Source organism: Cheilinus undulatus, linkage group 14 (genome assembly GCF_018320785.1).
Source record: "Cheilinus undulatus linkage group 14, ASM1832078v1, whole genome shotgun sequence".
NCBI lineage: Eukaryota > Metazoa > Chordata > Actinopteri > Labriformes > Labridae > Cheilinus > Cheilinus undulatus.
In genome coordinates, this window is record NC_054878.1 from 36,044,420 (window position 1) to 36,065,209 (window position 20,790).

General features: G+C 38.8%; 1 protein-coding gene across 6 annotated transcripts in view; it reads right to left on the minus strand.

Annotated features, from left to right (window-relative positions):
* sipa1l1 (signal-induced proliferation-associated 1 like 1) overlaps window positions 1-14,033 on the minus strand; it is a 150,641-nt gene extending 136,608 nt beyond the window's left edge. For all 6 annotated transcript variants that reach the window (XM_041805723.1, XM_041805726.1, XM_041805725.1 and 3 more), the window contains exon 1: window positions 13,854-14,033. The gene's annotated coding sequence lies outside the window, so the exon portion shown is untranslated. The remainder of the gene's footprint in view (window positions 1-13,853) is intronic.
* Between the last annotated feature and the right edge of the window lie 6,757 nt (window positions 14,034-20,790).

The following is a 20,790-nucleotide window of genomic DNA, read 5'->3' on the forward strand; positions in this document are numbered from 1 at the left end:
TTAATACTCTAACAGCCTCCAACATGCCTAACATGTGACTGATTTTTATAAACTGTCAATTTTTCAAACTGTCCTCATTTTACTGAGAAAAAAAAAATGTCATATACAAAACCCAACAAAATAAATATTTTGTGTTGGACTTGCTCATGCCCTCGGTTAACATATTTTATGAGAATCAAAAGTTAAAAGAACGGCAAATCTAAAGGCAAAAAGAAGAGACTGAATTGCTCTTAAATCACACATATTCCCCAGACTTTATCTAATGACATCTTAATTAAAACCTGGGCTATGAAGGACATCAACATTTTAAAAATACCATGATAAGCCTGTCTTCAGAATTTGCTAAAAGCATGAAGTATTAATTTAAGACAGCTCTCTTTCTCCTTAATAACCAACTTTTTCCAGGAAATTCAATCTGCTTCCAAATCATAAGTTGAGTGTTGAAATAGCTATGCAATTTTCTGTCAAACAGCTTGCATAAATTTAAGGTTGAAGCTTCACACACTCGCACTTATTTTCCCCAGAATGGCACAGGAGAGACAGCAGCAATTAACAAATCCAGCAGGGTCAGAGAAGCACTTCTATTAGTGATACAGGTTCAGGCAGCCAACAGTGGTGACATCCTTTTAGTCATCCAGTAAGACAGGCATTTGAGAGCTCTGTCTGCTTGAAAACAGATGGCAAGGCAGTTGGTGGGAATGTCGGCTATGCTCCCATACATGTTTGGGGATTAGATTAACAGTTCCCAACGCACACTCGCATTCTTATGATGCCGTCATCGAGTTTAGGAGAGGAGGAGCTGAGGAGATGCTGATTGAGAAAGTCATCCATTTCACACACAAACCCAGTTAAGAAACACATTTAAACCACAGTTAAAGGCTTAAACCAGACAAATTCCTTGTTTTAGTCATCTCTTTATGAAGTTCACTTAAGTATGAATAATAGATCACAATTAAATCCCTGAATCGCCTCAAGTTTTGTCAGTTAGACAGTGATGGAAAATTCACTTTAACCAGACTCATCCAGATCATTAATGTGATTGCTCCAGCCAGTAGCCACATTGTTGTAATTTTTGATTTTTAACTTATTTCTATCATCGACCACCAACCACTAGCCAGGGCTGTAGCTCTGGTGGTTAATGTTTTCTACCTGGATGCACACCAGCACTGTAGTCGGATGGCAACTCGTATTGTGGAGCTGTTTGGCACAATTTTGGTCTCAAAAAGCGGGTGGGCATAAACTAAGCAAGGAGAGCTGAATGCTGCTGTTCTAAAACTTGGTCCAAAGACGGCAGCTGGACTGAACTGAGGGTCTTGAAGGCAACCAATCTGGCACCTTTTGCCTGCATACACTGTGATCCCATGCTAAGGCTTGTTAAATATCTGAGCTCAAAATCAACCATGTTTTAGGTGTATTCTTTACTACGATCTAACTCAAGCGGTGTTGAAAATAGCATTTGATTTACTCAGGAATTATTTTGAAATGTGCCACATCACACAACGATGACATTCAAAAATAAAATAATATATATTTTTTTGATTTGTTGCTGTTCTTCCTTGCATCACATTCAGTTTGGACAGTGTTGTTCATGTTTATGAATGACCAATCAACACAACTCAAATGTCAACATGACAATTTAAGTTGCACCATAATTTATAATGGGATAATGAAGAGCATAAGGGTGCAGGGTGATACCTGTGATTTGTGATCGTCAACTCAACCATTGTGAAGTACGCCTTGGCGATATGTCAATTTTATTGATTTCTGTGAAAAATCCAAACTTTGAATACTCAAAAGTCCAGATGTTCTAACGTACTTTCTCAACCGCTCCTGTCACGCCTTGCCCAGCTGAGCACAGGCAAACTGGTAAGAAACACCATGTCAGAGTGAGAAACATTTGGATCAATTGTTCATCGGCTCCCTTTTCCTCTCCCTTCTTTTCACACTCATGAACACACACATGCATCTGAGCAGGTGTGCAGCGAAGAGCTGTGGCGATTCTCTGACTAAATTGCGTTTTCCTCAGACTATATCTGAGCAGCCTGCTCAGTGTTATCTGCCAACCAATTATTCATTTTTTAAATATTAAGCAGGGAAGAAAATCAACTGACATCATAAAATCAGGTTTAATATGAAAAAAAGAGATATTTTATAATTAGGCCATGTCCCTCAGCCCCACTGTAAAGCAGTGGTCTGGCCTTTAACATGCAATTAATTCATAGCAAAGTCTTTCCACATTTGTCATATGCACTTATCCTTTGATGCATATGCAGAGTTATATATGTCAGGCTCACACTGCATTTCAGTCATTAGAAGCAGAATGAATGCACTATGTTAGGTTGAAACATTCATATTTCTGTTGAACAATGGTTTGTTCTGAATCAATTAAATGATGTTAATGAGGTTTATGAAAGCCATTCAAGGTTGCACTGATGCATCAGTTAAGGCCAGCTCAGAGTACACTATTACTTCTGTGTTTCATGATGGCACCAAGTCAGACTATACAACAAAATCCTGTCTTGTTTTTATTGATGCACTAGCAACACTACTGGTGTGATCCCGATCAGTCATCGTACACTGTCATCACAACTGTCTCTGAAACTGTGTGCAAGTCCACAAGTCACCAGGGAGGAAATCAAGATTGACAATAACGGCAACAACTGAAGTGCTCTGTGTGATGCTAGGAATCTTGGGCTCTGAAAAGAAGAAAACAACAAACAAGAAAAAATAACTGACTTAACCAAATGTATCAAGAGGAGGACAATAGGACTGGCATTTCTTCAGACAGTACCTGAAGTATGAATTTAATAACATGTAATGAAAACTAGCACATTTGCTTAGCTCAGTGGTTCTCAAATGGTGTGGCAAGGCGCTTAAGGTGTGCCATTGCAATTTGCACAACTATTGCTACAACTCTAAAACAATTACAGTTACCTTAACCTTAAGTCACTTATGTTTAAGAGGAATTTTTTGCATGGATATTTATATGATACATAGACTGGAAGCAAATGTAATTCTAATGGTAGGCAGCGAGTTACACTTTGTTGACATCAGGGTGGTCAGGGTGTCAAATACACATGTGGACAAAATTGTTGGTACCCCTCTGTTAATGAAAGAAAAACCCACAATGGTCACAGAAATAACTTGAATCTGACAAAAGTGATAATAAATAAAAATTCAATGAAAATTAACCAATGAAAATCAGACATTGCTTTTGAACTGTGGTTCAACAGAATTATTTTAAAAAACAAACTCATGAAACAGGCCTGGACAAAAATGATGGTACCCTTAATATCTTGCTGCACAACCTTTTGAGGCAATCACTGCGATCAAACGATTTCTGTAACTTTCAATGAGACTTCTGCACCTATCAGCAGGTATTTTGGCCCACTCCTCATGAGCAAACTGCTCCAGTTGTCTCAGGTTTGAAGGGTGCCTTCTTCAGACGCTTTTAGCTGTGTGTTTTGGGTCATTATCCTGTTGCAAGACCCATGACCTGCGACTGAGACCAAGCTTTCTGAAACTGAGCAGCACATTTCTCTCTAGAATACCTTGATAGTCTAGAGATTTCATTGTACCCTGCACAGATTCAAGACACCCTGTGCCAGATGCAGCAAAGCAGCCCCGGAACATAACAGAGCCTCCTCCATGTTTCACAGTAGGGACAGTGTTCTTTTCTTGGTATGCTTTATTTTTGCGTCTGTGAACATAGAGCTGATGTGCCTTGCCAAAACGTTCCAGTTTTGTCTGGTCTGTCCATAGGACATTCTCCCAGAAGCTTTGTGGCTTGTCAACATGCAGTTTGGCAAATTCCACTCTCGCTTTTTGATGATTTGTTTTCAACAGAGGTCCTCCTTGGTCGTCTCCCATGAAGTCCACTTTGGCTCAAACAGTGACGGATGGTGCGATCTGACACTGATGTACCTTGACCTTGGAGTTCACCTTTAATGTCTTTCGAGGTTGTTCTGTGCTCTTTTGTTACCATTCGTATTATCCGTCTCTTCGATTTGTCATCAATTTTCCTCCTGCGGCCACGTCCAGGGAGGTTGGCTACAGTCCTGTGGATCTTAAATTTCTTAATAATATGTGCAACTATAGTCACAGGAACATCAAGCTGCTTGGAGATGGTCTTACAGCCTTTACCTTTAACATGCTTGTCTATCATCTTCTTTCTAATCTCCTGAGACAACTCTCTCCTTCATTTCCTCTGGTCCATGTTTAGTGTGGTACACACCATGTCACCGAACAGCACAGTGACTACTTGTCACCCTTTAAATAGGCCGACTGACTGATTGCAAGTTTGTAGACACCTGTGATGCGAATTAGAGGACACACCTTGGTTGAATTTGTCCCTATGGTCACATTATTTTCAATCTTTTCTAGGGGTACCATCATTTTTGTCCAGGCCTGTTTCATGAGTTTGTTTTTTAAAATAATTCTGTTGAACCACAGTTCAAAAGCAATGTCTGATTTTCATTGGTTAATTTTCATTGAATTTTTATTTATTATCACTTTTGTCAGATTCAAGTTATTTCTGTGACCATTGTGGGTTTTTCTTTCATTAACAGAGGAGTACCAACAATTTTGTCCACGTGTGTATATGGATTATGAAAGAAAAATTCTGACATGCTAGTCTTAATGAATCGAGGTCGCCGGGCGCCTTGGACACATTGTTGATTATTACAATAGCATTTGTTGTTCCTCATGCTCATATTAGAGCGGCAACAATACAGTCAGGCCAAAATCTAGCTCAGTTTGTACAGTTTGAGCCATCCTAAGCATCAATATTAGCCAATATCAGCCCTGCTGATAAACATCAGCTATCGGCAAATAATGTGGCATGAACTGATGTGAATAGTATATGTTTATTTGTTGTGTCCAATCAATTTAATGCCAGAAAATACTGAATCAAAGAAGCCATTTCACACTGTTCAACATGTCACCTGTTAGAAAAACTCTGATCTGTTTTCATGGTCAAACATGAGGGTGTATTTTGGCATAGTGGGAGCCTTACACAAAAAAGTAGTGATGAAAAAAACATCAGTATCTACTTTACGCAGTTGGCAAAGTTACTATAAAGTATTTTCATCCTGACGTTAAAATTTAGGTTTAGAATACAGATGTAATGAGGGGTTAATGTTTCTCTCAGGCTTGTACAATTGTAAGAGTTCTGAATCTTTGCTAATGCAGACAGCATAAAGCTTTTTTTTCCATTCTCATTATATCTAGGCTGTTCTCCCTCTATTTCTCTCAGAGCTCTCCATCTGTACAGTATGTTCCCTCTATTTACTTCTGCATGGATTAGCTTGCCTAGTCATTGTTTCATCGTGTTTTTACAGATTTTTGCTCATCTGTCACAACTAAATCTGAAGAGAAAGGGGAGAGAGGGGGTTGTAATCCTTGCTGCTTTCATGTGCTATAATCCCCAATTGCAGTCCTAATTAAGAAGCTACTTCAGCAAACTTGAAGGGGGTGCAGAGGGGAATTTTTAGCTTTTGAGTCCCCTCACCTCAGGGGCAATGTCTAAATTTAACCACTTCTTCTAGTGCCCCTTTTTCCTTCTCTGGCTGACACAAAAGGTCCCAATATAGCCGACTGAAAGCCTCAACAGGGATGCCAATTCATCCGCTGCAAAAGGATGGATCAAAGAGATATGCAATTTCACATATCAGAGAAAACACCGCAAGGGCTGTTTGTTAAGCAAAAACAATACGCTGGCTTGCACTTCAAATGTGTCGGAGCACACAGGCCTCGGATTTCTTGAAGCACTGTGCTTAACTCTTAAGGGAGAAAAAAATTAAAAATACTTTCTGGACTTTGAAATGTTGGTAAAAGAGCAAGACATGTTAAACCATCTGTTGAATGAAAATAATAATTTCAAGTTCATCTGGCTGTATAATCATTCAACACAGGTGGTTGTTTGAAATACTGATGCACGGCCAAAATGAAAACCATTCAGGGATTTAAAGGTCAAATATGTGTTTCCATCAAAAACCTTAATTTCAGATTCACACATCACCTCTCAGTTTTGCAGCTCTATGCTAAAAAATAGTAACCTGGCCAGCTAGATGGATTTGTTTCACTCATAGACAGCGATTGGGAAAAGGCAGACAGTTTGAAAAAAACTCAGAGGATGATTGGGTGAACGTTCTGTCACATCTTTACGCGCCAATCAGTGCAACAAAACAAGTGACATAGCCACTAACAAGGTGTGCCCATACTGAAGGAGTAAACTCCATACAGAACTGCATAAAGCAAACCATGGCGGCTGTAGACATGTCAGTACATGACATGAAAGTACTGCCCCTCAACGCTGACTGGTCCTGTCACTTTCTAACCGGGCCCAAGATGGAGCTTTACAAGACGGATTCGCCAGTAAGAAACACGGAAACGGGCGTATCCGTCTGCTTTGCAAGGTTAAAAAAATAGCTAATATCTCTAAACAGTAAGTAATTTTTTAAACTTTTATCCAAAGCTTTGGTGGATTTTACAGCTACTCTACTTTGTCACTGTCCAGTCTTTAATTACACATGGACAACAATCAAACTGTATTCTTACAAGATTGCTTATAATGGGTGCACAGTCTGTTTGATAAAGGTATCCACAGATATGAACATTTCTTTTTCCCCATTGGACACCCTGCCTCAAATTAGGGTGTAATGCTGACTGTAGCTATACTATTTTTAAGTAACATCAACTAGCCAGTGTTAGCTAATTAGCACTCACATGCTAAAAAAATGATTAACTCCTTTTCTTTCACCTCCCAAACAGCAGCATGATTGGACCAAACACATGTAAACCTAAAAAACTGTTTATGCTTTTCATCCTGACAGCAGTATAAGGGGAGGGATTTTATGTGGCATTACCAAGCTAAGTTCTGGCTCATACTTCTCTGACTTTAGCTTCTTTAATAGTGTCCTTGTGCTGTTCACAGTTGACAAAAATTATAGTCAAAATCAGTCACTCAGATTTGATGTGATGTCTAGGTGATGTAAAATGCATCATTTTGAGAGAACAGTAATATTTTCACTATAAAATGTATTCACAGTATAAAAGGAACCAAACATCTGGCAATGATTTGAAATGTAACAGTCGATAAAGCATATTTAAATGCTTACCAAAGTAAATGCATAACTGTAAATGAAACTTCATATCAGAGCTAAAAGTGTGGCATTATAATTATTAATTGTGATGTCTGTCTGCAAGTTCCAGCTTGAAGTAACAGGTGTGCATTTCCTCTGGCTTTCACTGACTTTAACATAACCTTATTGAATAAACAAACACCAGTTAGTTTCCAGAGAGGGGCATGAGTACATTCACAGTGCCAGAGCTTTCCCTCCAGGCTACATCATCAGACAATATTTTTGTTGTATTTTCTGTACTGTCAGACCTGACAAAAATACCACATTGTGTTTGCAGTGTGAATTATGCTTATAATGGGCAGCACTAATTAGCTAGTGTAACATCCTGGAGTCATCCTGGAGTAAGCCTGCTGATGCAATTACAGTTGGAAATGATGAATCCAAATAAATGCTCTTGAAATAGGCACATTTATTTGAGCATATTTAGATTACGGAAATAACCTGCACAAAATGTGAGTGAGATAGCCACCTCTGAATTTGCCTTTAAGGAAACCGTCATCTACCGAGACCTTGAAGTTTCATTAAATCATTTTGTCCTTCAGTGTGATCTACTCACTGTTAACAAGTACTTCTTGCTCTTCTATTTCTGAAAGCACAGCCCACCCTGAGACCTTAAACAGGGGGAACTCACATTCCAATCTTGTACATGCAGAGAGACAGAAGAAAGGGAAGGAGACAGAAACACTGAAAAAAATGAGACTATAGAGAGGGAGGGGGAAATGGGGAAGGAAAGATAAGGTGAGGGATGTGGACAGAAATGATGAGAATGTCAGAGTCCTCCTGGCAAGCTTCCCACAACAGGAAGGAAGCAAGACGAGAGGAAAAGGAACTGTCAGTGACAGTGGGAGGGAGCCGTGGGAGGTTGAGAGTGAAAAAGCAGCAAAAGAAGTAAGACAGAAGAGGAGAAAGGGGGAAAGACGCAAGAAAGTAGCTGGGTAAGGAATAAAGGGGTCACAGTGAGGCTAATGTGCAAGGCCATTAACAGGTAAGACCACACTTTCAGCTCCTTAGCACTTAGCATTCCATATATCCACAGTGAAAGTGCAAGCTAGCCTGCTATGGGATTGAAATGTCCTCCTTTTACTGACTTTGCACTTGCCAGATTTCTCTCTGTGTGTGCACTGCCAAAAACCTTGCCTGTTCCAGACAGGCCTAGACTGCACATGAGAGGATTTTAGAAAGAGTGACCACATTGCAATCAGAGTGCATCTAATACACATTTAAACCATAGTATGTTATGAGCAGGCACCAACTGAAAGACATTCTTTCAAATTCAGATTTTGATACTGAGATTACAGAGTAGTAATCCGATACCATTGTGATAAAGCTATAGACTACTATCCCTGCAGGATCTCTGTCTATTGTTGTACTGACTGAACAATCTGACACATTTTATACATTTGTTCTCTTTTCATCACATCTTATCTACTACAAGCAATCTTGTTTTTTTTAGAGTTTATTGCAGCTTAAAATGTGATAAAAGATGAGATTATTGGCATGATATTGGTATCAGCAGATATTGGCTTAAGAAGTTCATATGAGTATCTTTACAGCCAATATATCAGCCAAACATGCCGGCAGTTTAAATAATCTTTTGGCACTAAATAAAGCTAAAATACACAACTCTACATCAGGTATAGGTGGTTGCCTAAGGCAGGGGTTCTCAACCTTGGGGTCGGGACCCCATTGGAGGTCCCGAGACACTGAGAGGGGGTCACCAGATTCCCTAAAAAAAACTCAGAATATGTTGCCACTTTACACCAATTTTAACCCATTATCATCAATTTTCACACATTTTTGCCATTTATAACATATTTTTGTCAATTTTAAACTCTTTCTACCACGTTTTTGCCACTTTTAAACAAATTCTTGCCACTTTAGATTAATGTTGCCTCTGTTGACCCATTATTGCCACTATTAACCCCTTTTTACCCCCACTGTTTCCCATTTTAGCCACATTTCACTATCTGATATGCCAATTTTTGCAAGTTTAACCAATTTCTGCAAATATCTGCCTATTTTCTCTTTCTTAGTTAACCCTTTTTTGCCAGTTTCCATCAATTTTTCAGTTCAATTTTTTCACCAAATTCCCACATTTTGCCAATTTAAAGCCATTTCAGCCATTTTTGAACTCCTTTTTACCACTATTTATGCCAATTTTTTCCCCCTTTAACCCATTTTTGCCATTGATTTTTTTGCCATATTTATGTAATTGTTGCCATTTCTACCCCCATTCTGCTTCTTTTAAAATCAAATTTCACCACTTTTCCCACTTTTTTTTGCCATCTTTAAGCCATTTTAGCAATTTTTAACCCATTTGAATTCTTTTTTTTCCCAACAAAGGGGATTCACATTTTTAAGAAGGCTTTTTTCTACACAAATGATTAAAAAGATATTTATTTCTTTGACAAGAGTGGTTATTTTATAAGGTTAGATATAAATTATGGTTATCACAACTTAACTTTATAATGGATCATGATTTTGCTGACCTCCATGGGCCCCAAAGTTTGGCCGGCACCAGAAAGCACTCCCATTTACCCCCCTTACAGGTGACCTTGTCTGCAGATGACTATCTTGAAAGTCCATGGCCGTGTAGATCCACCTTCAGGTACAGTGGGGGTCCCCAGTCTGTGGCATCTTTATTTTGAGGGTCACAGGCTGAAAAGGTTGAAAACCCTGGCCTAAGGCACCAAGAAGACCGATCGTGAGCCCTGAACATGTTTAATTAACCCCAGATATAAACCAACTACCACACTGTCTATTTCCCTGCTCCCCTCTTCAGCTCAGCTCGACTCAGCCTCTCTTTGCAACGGAGATAGTCTGTGTTGTTTTCAATCAAAAAAGGTCTGTATATATCAGAATTGGCAAAAATGAGTTTGGAAATATTGGCAAATAGGAATATTGGCAAAAATCTAATATTTTGATCCCAATCCCAATCATTATTTTTTTAATATTGCCAATTTGCTAGGATTTTTTCTTTGCCACTGGTTTCCCACTATTTCCAAGCACTTGAAAACGGCAATCAAAATTTCAATATGCATCCCTACTTTAACCCTTTACCTACTGAGTCTAAAAATGGCGATTTTGACATATTTTGTTATTATGGCTGTAAAAGAGTCAGGAAATGCCCTAAGTCTGAGAGCTTTGGTCCCCTTTCCCAGGAGTACCTGAACTTGACTTTTCAACATCTGGTTAATAATTATTGCACATTATATGGAATTGTCTGCAGTTTAAAAGAAGAAAGACACACAAATGGATTTGTTTTTCATGGCTTTTATGAGAAGAAATTTTGTTATTGCTCATGAAGTTTTGATTTGACATTTGAAATGTGAACCTATACATGTTTAGAACAATCCTGTCATTTTTTGAGTCTAGGACTCTGGATGTGCAAAACACAGTGCAAAAGTTAACTATATACATAGGTGAAAATTAGTGCAAATAAAGGTGGAAAAATGCATTCTCAACATTCTCAAGTAACATATTGTTATTGCACATAACAAACACGCACAAATGCCACTGACGCTATTTTTTGAAAACAAAACACCACTCTAGCTCGCTCTCCTTTTACTCTCTTCCTTCATTCTCCTTTCTCACTTGTCTTCTGCCAAAGCTGCCGTTTTCACAGTGCTGTTCGACATTACCGTAATATATATATACCACACATCATATATTGCTGGAAAGCACAGATTCTCTGCTCTCTGTCGGCGCTGGAATTTTTAGATTGAGCAAACTTTCGAGGAGTTAAAGTGTTGAGAATCCGTGTAGCGATCTTGCGATACTTCTGGTGTTTTGCTATGGGATGTTGCTATGAATGCCCACGCCATATGGTTGCGAGTACCATAATGAACCATATATGTATGCATGCCCACAATTTTCAGCTTTCCAACACCGTTGGAATTTTTCTGATCAGACAAACTTTGACAGAGTTACGGTGATAATACTCCAGACATATAAAACACAGCGTCAACGCCGGCTCAGTAGGTAAAGGGTTAATGGACTAGTGCTTAAGAGAGAAATGAATCCAGCAACAATTACATTCAAACTCATAAATACTGTCTACACTGAACAAAAAACACACAACAGCCCAAAGCAAAAAAAAAAAAAAAAAATCACCAAATTTTGCACAGTTTGGCTTGATTTGATTAAAGCTTCTGGGATTGTAAACAGGAAATTACCAAATATTGGCTGACTAGGACTATTTTTGTTGTTTTGGTGTTAAAACAGTTATCAATATCATTTGATATTCAATAGAATCAAATCAAATTTATTCAAAATGCTGGTATCATGACAACCCTACACTGAACTCATGCAGTTTGCTGATGTCACATTAAAAAAGCTCAATTCGGTTCTGTTTTAAACTCGTGTGAAGGACTTTTGGAGCCCTGGGATTGGCAACCAGTCCAGGGTGTATCCTGCCTCTCACCCAGTGGCAGCTGGGAAAGGCTCCAGTCCCCTATGACCCTGAACGGGATAAGCGGTGTAGAAAATGGATGGATGGATGAAGGACTTTCGGGCTGAGTTGAATTTGGAAACCCTTGTGGGAAAAGCAAACTTATTTATCACTGCTCTAACCTTGTCCTTTTTATGAATTAGTAGAGTTTTCTGACAACAAATCTCATCCAGTTTTACATCGAATATCTTGCATGAATCTGAAAATGACTGAGCTCTTTTAAACAGGGCAGTTTGTGCAGCGTGCTGTTAATCATTTCACCTGACACCTACCCCTGCAGCAAGAATGATAGTCATGTAAAAGAGCTGTATAAAAATAATCAGTCCTCTAGCTGATGATCTGGTTTGCTACAGTAGTTCATACAGAGGCATTAGTATTTAACAGCCTGTTTCATAACCATTTTAAAAAAATCCTCAAAGGACCTTTAAATGATGTCTGACAGTCCCAGCTCAAGTAAAAACAGATATTGCTACTGCTTGGATACATTTATTTTCTTCCATTCTTACTGGTGTTTGTTTAATGCATAGACCAAAGTTGTCACCATCAGCTGTATCTTGATAAACCCTCTTAATAATTCTTACAACAGAGAAAGAAACCAATGACTTTGCCTTGATCCAGAAACCTTGGAACGATGCTTCAGGTGCCCTCCATTCCGCAAGTCCTTTGATTTTCTTACAGCTGTCCATCAGCAACCCTGGCGTTTTTATTCTCTCTTTCCCTTTCTCCAACCTCCCTTTTAATTCAGCACCTCCATGTGATACAGAACATGTGCGCCTCCACCTACACACACTCGATTTCAATAGCCTGCTTAATATTGTAAATGCAACGCAGCCTCCAAATCTGCTCAGCCTTGGCATTCGAGGGAGGGCTGTGTGACATGAGATATTACGCGGCTAATAGATATGTGAGAGTTTTGGGGGCTTTGACACCACCACAGTTGCAATAGCGAAATCAAAGCGGACAAAGCAATCGAGGGAATATATCTCTAAAGCTGCTGTTGTGATACAAGTTGAAAATGTGACCTACCCAGGGCAGCAGATGTATAGAAATGGGATCTCTTTGACATGACTATTTAGGACTTGTCAAAGGAAGAAGCAAGATGTTTTGTGTGTGTGCAAGTTCCCTGGGGGGTTGAGGCTTATAGCCTGAGGACAGACTCCACAGGTTGAGATAGCAGCAATAATAGAAGACAGGGGGTCTACAGGGGGTCCACTTGCAATAAAAACCCCTCACAGTGTGTCATTAAGGTCAGGGGAGAACTCAGACAACCAACAACTTTCGCATACGCAAACTTTTGTAAGAATTAAAGCTTGTTTCCAAGACTTCAATCTTTGGTGATCAAAGCCTTCATGGCACCTGCATCACTTAAGTGAAGCAGTTACATCACTTCTCAAATCTGACAAGACTACAGGGACGGCCATTTTGATTAATAGGGCTGGTTCTGACAGAGCTCTGAGCAGAAATGATGCTTTAAGTTGATATGTGATTTCATGCAAGATCCTATGCATCTCTCTATTCATGCATTATTTAGGATCAAAAACATTGAAGCAAAAGACAAAAACCTGAACTTTTCCTGCAAAAATCAACTAATCTCCATGTGAATCCAAGCCTAACAGAGCTTATAAAGGTGTGCAAACGCCCAAGCAATAAAAAGTATGCATTACAGAAATTGTTAATGTGGCTGTGCCATCCTTTACAAATAAAAGGTGGTCAGCAGCAGGCTTGAGAATGACAGGAAACCCACGAAACAGACTGCAGCTATAGTCATCTCAATGCTACACCAGCCACGCAGGGTCTAAGCCAAACAACCATTACCTTTATCTGATAGTTGGCTTTCCTGTTTCTTCAAGAAAACCACTGTGAATCGTTGTCTAATTTTAAAACTGTGTTATCTTCTAAGGAGGCTACCGTGGTGGAAATGTGAATAAGTGGTGGTTGAAAAACCATGTTCATTGAGACAGAATGTCTCGTAGAAGTAAGAAAATAAATTAGATAGAAGCGAGATATAAGGCAGTTTGTCAGCCGTGACATCACACAGTACCATTACTAACACCAACCGACTGCTAGCTAAACTTTTAGTGTAGTTTTCGAGCTGAAGCGCCACCTAAATTGATTTAAATGACAATACAAAGGCATGTTTAAGCAGAGTAAAACAAAGGTAGAGTATAAAGCATTCAAATTGGCTGTTAACCGAAAACTAACGGTGTTGATATCGCTTGTGTGTTAATGTGAAGCCCAACGGAGGAGTAGAGCGCACTCACCTTTATCAATTTCCACCTTGTCGGCGTTTTCGAAGAAGAAAAATAACGCTCCCCCCTTTCCAGTCACCGGCGAACACCACCCGTCACCGCCGGTAAAGATAAAACGAACCGGGTGTAAAGAGTTCGTGGCAGAAAACCTCTTCACCTTTGTGTCTGTTGTTGTCCGTGCTCACTCCGCCGACCGCCTCTCGGTTTGTTCAAATCAGAAGTTCATCCAAAGTTGCAGCGGTTTGCTCCGCCTCGAGACGACGATGAGGTCACCGCCTCCCTCAACTTCTCAAAGCTCCAAAACCTCGCGATAGGATCAGAGAGGTCGTTCGCATGTATGAAGGGACTGCGCAGTCTCGCGATAGGGTCGAAAAGAGCGGACCCACAGAATGCATGTGAAAAGATGGGAGAGAGGGAGGGAGAGAGCGCGTTGCTCTGGCAACAGAATCGTATAATAGCCTCCTCAGCGAAGCAACTGGTGTTGGTGTAGCAGGTTGGGGTGATGATGAAGAGGAAGATGGAGATTATGAAACTACGGAGGCTCGTTCTGCATTCTCCATTGCAGTATTCATACAGGTATCGCAACAAAAATGGTCAACAGATGCTATAAATCCTCGCTGAAAGATACAAGACCAAGAAAACTGAACTGTTTGACAAAATATTACCGACTGAATTATGATGAAATCATGACGTAATAACCACAGTCATTTTTTTGTATTTATTAGGCTATTAGTTTAGATAATGTATTAGTTTATGTAGCAGGGCTATGCACAACGTAAGCTAGGCTGAAGTCAACTTAAGATACTTTACATGTTTAGGTCCTTGAGTGGTCTGAAAACCTACATTATCATAACTGCTAATAATAATAATAATAATAATAATAATAACATAGAGCTACGGCTAGCAGACAGTAGCACTATCAGGCCTGAAACTAGTGCAAACTACCTCCTGGCTATGGGCACAGTTTCCCTCCCAAATCTTCCTGCATCTCCAAGTCTTTAGCAACCTTTAGCTGGCCTGGCGGGTGCCTATCCAAAAACCTACCCTATTAAATGTCACTCCTCACGAACTGACTTCTCTCCCTAATTAAATCCTGCATTCACCTTAAAAAACTAAAGGTTTCTCGAATGCTTTCCAAGAAACCTAAATGCTATAAAGGCACTGATACATGTTTCAAATCATACTGTGCCATAGTATTGAACAGTGTCACCAGTTATTCCAACAACAGTTAAACCATGACACCAGTTCTCTATATAATGCAAAACGATTGCTAAAGAGTTGGTATATAAGTTAAATCATTGCTCTTTATTTATTTAATTCTGGACTTAAACTTGTTTTATCATCATTTAAATATTATTTCAAATTTTAAAATTAGGTTTATGGTTTTTATTCACTGCTAATGACCTCTTGCAGCCCACCTGCAGTGTCTCTGGAGCCCACCAGAGGGCCCCAGCGCACACTTTGGGATGCACTGGTTTAGGCTTAAGCTAATTCGGATAGTTTTATTTATAATATTTTTTCACTATCTCAATATTAAACATATATTATTGTGCATCATATCTAATTCTTTGAGGGCTCAAGATAAATATAGACCTTATGTGTAAAATATTTTTATTTAAACTGAAAGATTCAAAAGTTAGGGCCTAAGTCCATAGTCGTTGTAGTCCAGCATTTTTTGTGCTCAGCACCCTGGTGCTCTCATTTTTAAAAAACAGCTTTTAGGATTGCCATGCTTGTCAGTGTCACTTGTCCACTGAACGATTAAAATCAAGAAGGGGTTGGACTTCTGATGATGGCAAAAAGAAACAGATTTACTGCTAATGTCTATATCAGGGCAAGATTCCCTTACACTGTTTAAGCATTTTCTTGGTGATGCATATTTCCTTGGAAAAGGGAGATATGAACACAAAGCCATTTCAAGCAACCTTATGGATATGAAAGTCTCATCAACCTTTATTACCTTACAACAGCAAACGCTGGTGAGATGTGAAACCGAGGTTTTAAGAACTGCCAGTACTAAAAGTGCCAGCTGTAGACACAGGCCCTTATGCCTTTATTTTACCCTATGGAAACTAACTGCATTTATTTGTTTACAACCTCCTTTATTCTTCTTCTGTTGTTCATCTCTAAAAATGCCGAGGTGGATTAATGCACAGACTAGACAAGGCTACAGGCAGTGGTGGCAAAGTGTCAGAAAGTATGAAAGTTAAAAGCTGTTATCAGCTTGCAGATGCACTTTGTATACTAAAGTTTACTGAAATAAACACATAGTGTATGTAAGTGTGCTGCCATACAACATACCTCACATGATTTTATGCACAAAGTTACCTTTTCTAAGCATGATGAGTAAAGTCGGCTCCACAAAAAAAAAAAAAAAAATGCCTAGGGTCAATGACCTCCTTAATTCACCACTGCAAGAATCTACCGTCTTATGTAGGCAGAGGTGAAGACAGGTGTAGAAACAAATCTGAAACTACATTCTTGAACTTGGTCACAGCAATTTTATTAAAAAGGGTAATTTTGTGGTTATGTAATTTTTACTTGGCAATTACTTTACACATATTTGGCATTACAATAATACCGAACCCATTTGCTTAGCTGTGTTTTTTTTGTTTGTTTGTTATGCTGTACTGTTGTTTTCTTTATAAATTTTTATCTCTAGCTCGAAACAGTTGCCATGATTTCTTTCTTCAGATTTCATGTGTGTCATCAGGTGGAGCCGTGAGAAAAACTTCCATCTAAATTGTTATTCCCAGTCAGAGAATAAATGGACCAATCAGCGTCATTTGAGGAGGAAGAGGCGGGACCTACAGATGGGATTTAGTTGTACTGCAAACCTGTAAACACTGGCTGCTACCTGCTGGTGAAGAGATTAGAATGCAATTAGCAGCATTTTTATCAGAACTAGGCCACTTCAGAATGATTGTCTACTTAATTGTATTGTTCTTTGCCCCTTTTAGCACTTGTTTTGATTTCCACCGAGAAATATAGGACACTTTAGCTGCAGATAGCTGACTTTCTTTGTGAGATAGCTCACTCTCACTGCTGCTGCCCATGCAGCCATTGTGGGTCGATTATGTAACCTTTTTCTGTTAGGCCTACTCACCACGGCTGATGAGGGTAGTGAAACTGACCTGAAATAGCAAGGTTGTAGGTCACCAAAAACAAAGAAAGTGAGCTAAAATACACAAACACTCTTCATTTTGAAGGGAGCTTTGTGGATTTGCCACTAATCATAAAATCTTTCACATTATTTTGCAGCTAAACTAAAATATTGATTTTATCAGTTTCAAATACAGCTCCATACCGTTGTAACCTTACTATGACAGCCTATATCTTTGAATGTTGGTTTATAATTCCAAATTGAACTTATAAAAACAACTTAAGCCACAATATTGGTGTGGCATTTTGTAGGTTAAACAGGCTCTGTGTTAAATTCGGTGCAACATTTCCTCCCCAGGCTATGAATAAGCTGCAGTTGATACCGCTTTAAAACACAAACCTGCTGTGTGACACAGACAGGATATCGAACGTGCATTCCCCTCTTGTTTGTCAAGGGTAAATGTCAACCAGTTTCACTGGAGTCATTACTACACAGTGTTAGGGCGGTTCAATGCCGTTTGAAGTTGTTGCTGCAGGGCTGTTTTTTAGTCTGTTTGGTAATGTTACTTGTTCAGAGATTTCTCTTATGTTGTCTGCCGCTGTAGAACAAACATACAAAACTGTTACAACAGAAGAAAAACATACTCATTAAAACAGGAGATGTTTTTAAAAGTTTTGCTGTTTTATCATGAAAGTCTTACCTTCTGTTTCCGTTCAAAGCCTGTCTAAATATTACTAAATTATATGTGTTTGTTCAGGTGTTGAAGAAGAAGTAGGTCATCTATGGAGCTGTAACAACTCTACAGGTAGAGTATCCTTGATAATTTTCTCTACCCTTACATTATACAGATGTAGTGACACTTTTATGCATTTTTTTTTTCTCAGAAGTAGGGATGTTCCAATACCTTTTTTTCTACCCAATACCATTCTGATACCAAGGTGTTAGATATCGGCCAATACCGAGAACTGATCCAATACCAGTGTAAACTTTCTGGACTGACTGTACAGACAAGAACATTATTTTAGAGCTATATTTGACTCAGAACATGGCTCAACAAATAGAATCATTATGTACAGCATCTCTGTGAAAATTGTCAAATGTTGTTTTCCTGCCAATTATTGAGTTTTGCCCCTAAATATTAAAATAACATTATTTAACATGATTATGGAACAGCCTGCAACTGGCTAACAGACCCTCACAAAGGGTAAACAATATGGCTGTTAGCATTCGAGCTAGCAGTAATAAATAATCGTAATTGGATTAAAATGGATAAAAAGACAGTCAATATCAGGTTTACCGGTGTGGATTTAATCATTTAAGTCCCCAAAAGTCACAAGAGTTCCAGGCTCGCTGAAAATGCTGCAACAAGGGATTCAAAGCAAGGTTATAATAGTTTGGATTTTTCATTAGGTTTAATTTTTATTTCGTGTTCACCTTTTGTTTTAATTTTTAGTTTAGTTTTTATTAGTTTTTACTGTTGTTTTTTTAAGTTTAGTTTCCATTTTGCTTTGTTTTAGTTTAGTTTTAATTAGTCTTCGTGTTAGTTTTAGTTTTGGTGGCAATGTGAGATACCTCTCAGGGGCAAAACACAAAAGGTCTCCTCACATTTTTTTTAATCATTCAATTTCAAAGTTTGCATTCAGCTTAAGACCTAAAATTACCCTTGTGTGAAGTTGTCTTCAATCGAGGCGATTATACTTTCTCCAGGCTTGGGTGTTCATGTCAGTCAGTATGCTAGAATCAAAGACTGAAACTAAGGAGATTTTTCATTATAGTTAGTTTTGTAAGCGCAAAATACATTTTAGTTATTTTTGGTTTTATATGTGAAGCTTAGTTTTTATTTAGTTTCAGTAAACTACAATTATTGTAACATTTTAGTTTTAGTCATTTAGTTAGTTTTAGTTAACTATAATAACCTTGATTAAAAGGCATCAATAGCATCAATGGGAAGGTACGATAGCTACCAACGGCAGTCAGGAAAGACAAGTAAGAGGCAATGATTTATTATTCAAAAGTTCTTTAACTTTTGATGAACTGTGTCACTTCTTGTTCTGTATGACTCTGCCGGTCTGGACATCCTAAAGGCACTCAATGTGGTTGAGGTCAGGGCTTTATGTCTTTTCAAAACATGTCTTTATAGTCCATGCTTTGTGTCCTGGGGCACAGTCATGTTGGAGTAGAAAAGTGCCTTCCCCATACTGTTGTCACAGAGGTGTAAGCATAGCATTGTCCAACATGTCTTGGTATGCTGAAGCATTAAGATCTTCCTTCATTGGGGATAAGGGGCCTATCCCAAACCCTGAACAACTGCCCAAAACTATTATCCCTTCTCCACCAAACTTCATAGTTGGCACGATGCAGGTAACGTTCTCCCGGCATCTGGCATTGGACTTGGTGATGTGAGGCTTGCCAGCAGCTGCTCAGCAACTTTTATGCACCATGCGCCTTAGCAGTCTTTGACCCAGCTCTGTGATTTTACATGGTCTTCCACCTTGTGGCTGAGTTGCTGTTGTTCCTGAATGCTTCCACTTTCTAATAATCTAATTTACAGCTAACTGTGTAATATCCAGCAGGGATGAACCATCTTAGTACAAAGGTGGCATCTATCACAGTAGCAAGCTTGAAGTCACTGAGATCTTCAGAATGACCCATTTTGTTTCACAAATGTTTGTAATTGGAGACTGAACACCTGAATTCAATAATTAAAAGGTGTGGCCAAATACTTTTGTCCATATAGTGTATTTTAAGTTCCTAAAAAAGTATATGCAGTGTTCTAGTTGTTCTCATTTTCTCTCCTCCAGTGTTTATTTGTTGATGTAAGGGAAAGTTGATTAAGGTCTGTGAGCATCCCTGAGGTCACGGCAAGCGTCGCTTCTTTATTAAAACCTTTACAAAGTAATTTATGTTTATTAATTTACTGCTGAAGTTGATGATTATGCCACCCAACAGACAGCTTTTGCATAATGGCAGAAACACAAAACACATCATCTATTGTGTACCAGACAATGCAGAGTTTAACACAGTATAAAAACAGTCAAGGTTTATATAATGTTAACACATTTTAGATGCACTAACCAAAACAAACATGCATAAATTTTATGTATTTTAAAAACTTGAATCATAAGCTCAGCCCTGCGAAGTCCACCTCCTGGCCTCCCTCATATACATTCATTATTTCAGCATACATTTTAATTAGATAACAGAAAGAACAGCGGCCTAATTAAAGCGGCTCAGCAGGTACCTACATATGGAGTGGGTGAACAGTATGGGCGTCACAGGAATTCATCTCTCTCCCACATAATCATCAGTGAACAATCACTCCATCCTCTCTTTTCTTCTTAATACTTATCAATTCTACATCCTGTGACAGTTTATTCTCATCTTCATTTACTCATTCTCTCTCTGCATTTACCTCCATGTTCCTTTGATTTCCACTTTGCATCCATTATTCTAAAATGTCATCAGAGATTACATAACAATCTAATAAAGACAAAGGAAAAGAGATTGCCATCATCAAAACCTCTATTCCTGTAGCTCTGTAGGTCCTAACACTACCAACCCTGTTCTGTCATGTGGCGGATATTTGTGTGGGCGGTTCGTATTGTTCTGTGAAAAACTGCTCCCCCAGGATTAGCTCAAGTGGTCTAATTGTGTTTGCAACAGAATGAAATTCAGCACGGATTAAAGCAGAGAAAGGCGCATCATTTACAATAAATAACTGATCAACTTTCCTTGCTTGTTAGGTCGATAAAATAGTGCAGCCGCTGTTACTCAGGCAGCAGAGAATAGAAACAACGTTATGGAGTTATTGGGTTTACATACTGCTGAGAAGTGTCTTGTGTCTTT